Here is a 4,039-nt window from a genome sequence, read left to right as displayed (position 1 = left end):
TGATTTAAGTGCCATTATTACCTCCCCATATTAAAGATGAATAACCTAAAATTTAGGCCTGATATCCCTTGAAGGTGTTTGTAATATTTTAGTTAAGAAACTCAGGAATTACATGGAGAGTAAATGGCAAAGTCTGCATTTAAAAGTATAATCAGGCCAGCACAGAGTTGCATGTGTGACAGTGCCTCCATGCAGCAGTTGAGGCCGTACAAGGAGCCTGGGTTCAGTGTGTGGCCTAATGTCGACAGGCTGGGCAAGTGGTGCATGGCTGTGGTCTAGTGAACCGGGAGGCTAGGGCAGGAGAATTATGACATGGGAAGACCCTGTCCGAAATACTTGTCTCTCTCCTTCCATAACATACTTGTTCTCTGTCATAACCACCTCTCCCCCAGGGAAAGCATAATTAGAAAAATATTTAGCAAATTTGATACTTCAACAAGGCATATAAAATGAACATAAACTATACTTTAATCCTCCATACTTATCTTCTTCCTCTGCTTCAGTGTTGAACTTCTTACTGCAATATTTATTTGACATGTCAGGTATTTTTGGTATCTTTATGCCTTAGCATGTGACAATATTTCTACCTGCACACAAACGACCCCTCCTCCAAACGACTGACTCCTAATCTTCAGAACTCAACTCTGTTGTTTGAGCCTTCCAGATAGCATTGGTCAAATCCATGTTCTTGTATCCTTTAAATTTTTTTTAATTATTGAGAAATTTTAATCACCAATTTATCTCAATACGTAAGCTCCTCCAGAGTATTGACTATCTTTATTATCTTTCTTTAAAAAAAAAAAAAAAGTTGCTAGAGGGTGGTGCGTGCACCACCCAGAGAAAGATGCAGAGAGAGATGGCCACACTACAATCCATTTCCTCCATTTCTCCTTTGGGATTGTGGATATGCATTGCCCACATGCCTGGGACATTTCTCAGGCTGCTGGATTCAGGACTTGAATTGCAGAGTCAGCCATGTTGGATCCAGATGTCTTAACCATCATGCCACCACCACCAGCTGGTTTATCTTATGTATTTTTTATTTTAAAGAATTATTTTACTTAACTTTATTTTTCTTTATTTATTAATTGTTTCAATTTGATCAAACAGGGACAGGGTGACAGAGAGAGAAAAGGAAAGTGAGAAAGCAAGTCGCCAGATCTAGGACTGGACTGTGGTTGACAATGTGGGAGTCCAGCATCCCTAATCACCATGCCACCTGCTTGCCCCCATCTTATGTATCATTATAGAAAGAGGCTTAGTATCCATCTACATTGAACTATCTATATGTACTTTGGGACAACTGATTAGGTAAATGAATACAGAAACTTGACAAAGTTCATTTTTTTTGAGTTTCAGCCATCATTAGAGTTTTTACTGTTTTTTCAATGACTGCCCTTCCTTTGTCAGAACTCCATTTACACTCGAAGCCCCAATTCCTGTGTATTGTGTAATGGTACGGTGGAGAGAATTGGGAAAGAAAAGGAAGCAGAAATGAAAGGACTTACTGGTTTCCCAAAGAACTTCTGGAACTACTGAGGAATAAGAGCTGGTGCTGTATCTCTAATATAGGAGACACTGTGGAAGATGAGGGTTCAAGATGGTCCACGGGCTCCTTGGTACTCCTCTAACTCTTCCCCTGGGGCATCCTGTGTTCATTACTACTTTGACCAAGGAATAGGAACCCACTTTCTAAGCCTTTTGTAACTAAAATTGTCTTTAAAAAGTAGTGTCTCCTGTTGTAATCTTCCTTGTAAGTATTTCAAGAGTTATTTAGAAGAAAAATAATGACCCTGAGGAGGTATATGTCCTGTTGATGCTGCATGGCCCAGAAGGCTTTAGAGGATGGAACTGAAACAAATAAACACAAAATGGAGTAAAGAAAACTTTTTATGGCCTCAGAACTAATTTATTTTATGATTAGAAAGGGGAAACTGAGACCTAGGGAAGAATGGAAATGGAAATATTCCCAAGGAGACAGGAATAGATTAGGTATCCCATCCAAACCTGTCAAACCATGTATAAGGGTTGCTACATTCAGTCCTTGGAAAGAAGCCTTACCTGTGTCCAGCAGGGACTTCTGTCTTGGTCAGCTGTATCTGACACCCATGCTTAGGCATGTCTTTGAGTATTGGAAGAGTACTGGCTCTGTTTCAGAAGATCCAGAGGAGAAGGAACCAGGGAGCTCTTCCTTTCTGTCCCGGTTGAGTCCTCAATGACTGGAGCTGCAGCCAGCTTTGTGCTGCCTTCACTCTCAGACTTGAGTGAGCATTGGTCATGCTTCCAGTCCTGGCTGGGAGAGTCATTCCCAGCTGTACCTCTTTTGTCCCTGGGGCTTGTTGAAGAGCTGACACTTGAATTTTTCTTCAGACATTACTGGGCTCACCCAATCTCCCCTTTCTTTCCTGCCTTATGGGGAACCTGACCTTTCTTGAATCTATTACCTTTGAGACCATGATGAATTTCAGTTATCAAGAGGATAAAATTCAAGAAAGGAAAGCCAAACTCTAGGTGAGGGAAAGCAGCATGGTACAGAGAAAAAGCAATGAAAATTTCAAGTCAGAGTGACCTCAGCATAATCCCAACACTGGAACTCCCCAGCTTGTGGTACTTAGTGATGTTGTTAAATTCTCTGAGCTTCAGTTTCCATGTTGTTCAGTTGAAGATAATATGCTTGTCTGTGTCCAATATATTGGTTGGTATAATGATGAAATGAAATGGCTTATATTAATAAAACCTATCACACAGTTAAAGATGATTCATTCCACACATATTTATTATCTACTACATATCAGGTACTCTTCTATACATTATGTTATAGGAAAAAAAAACAAACAATTGGGACCAGCAGTTAGTGTAATGGCTACGTCACCGAACTCCCATGTAGCCGACTGTGGTCCAAGTCCCGGATCTGGTGGCTTAAACTCATGCCGGGTGCGTGTGCATGTGTGCCCAAGATCCCAAGAGGAGAACGGAGGAGAAGGGATTGTGACATGGCCATCCCCCCTAGGGGGTGATTTCTCACTTTCTGTCTCTCTGTCTCTCTCTGTCTTTCTGGCCAGCGCATGTGCTCTATAGCAAAAATCTCTCCAAAAAAAAGGAAAAAAAAACCAAACAATCATAGTGCCTACACTCAAGTTTGGCGTGTGTGTGTGTGTGTGTGTGTGTGTGTGTGTGTGTGTGAGAGAGAGAGAGAGAGAGAGAGAGAGAGAGATGTTTTCTGTTTTTATTTATTTATTTATTTATTTATTTATTAAACATGATGTCACTGTGTCACAATCCTCCTGCTTAGCCTCTTAGCAGCTGGAGCTGCAGGTGTGAGCCACCACTCCACCCACACCTTTTTCAGACATGTTGACCGTGCTGACTGCAAGCTGGCCATCCTCCCTCAGCCTCTTGGGTGGCTGGGAAAATAGACATTTGTCACACCAGCTTTTTAGGGTGGGCCAGAAATATGACCCTAGGTTTCCTTTGTGGCCTCAGTTGTATAGCAGTAGTGTCCAGTGGGCACTACTGTGACTGACTTTGGTATGTTTATAGTGTAGTGGGGAAGCCAGATAAATTACTGGTAAACCACACTTAGAGTAAGTGGCTGTTATTCAATCCAACAGTGGCAAAATAGGAAACCACAGAAGTGAAAGGAGACTCCAACCACAAAGACATAATCTTTAATTAAGAATACAATTTAAAAAATTATTAAAAAAGTGAAAATTGTTTTTCTTATTTACTCCTATGTCAGCCATTGTTGAGGAAAATGTGAGTGGGTGACATAATTCCTAGTCCAGGCTAATTGAGGCTATTGGATTTTTTTTTAAATTTTATTCATTTTCTACATTAATTCACTATACACCATCACTACACACAAATGACTTTTCCATCCAAAATACACTGTGCATTGGCTCAATCAAGCACATCAACATACATGTTCTCAGCAAAATAATTTTCCAATTCTTATGTCCTGCATACCTTGCCTTTTGTTTTGCCATCATTGATTCCCCATCCCCCACCCTCTGCTATGTCCCATCCTCCTCCCCCATTG

Source organism: Tupaia chinensis, unplaced genomic scaffold (genome assembly GCF_000334495.1).
Source record: "Tupaia chinensis unplaced genomic scaffold, TupChi_1.0 Scaffold142134_1, whole genome shotgun sequence".
Lineage (NCBI taxonomy): Eukaryota > Metazoa > Chordata > Mammalia > Scandentia > Tupaiidae > Tupaia > Tupaia belangeri.
This window is presented reverse-complemented; position numbering follows the sequence as displayed.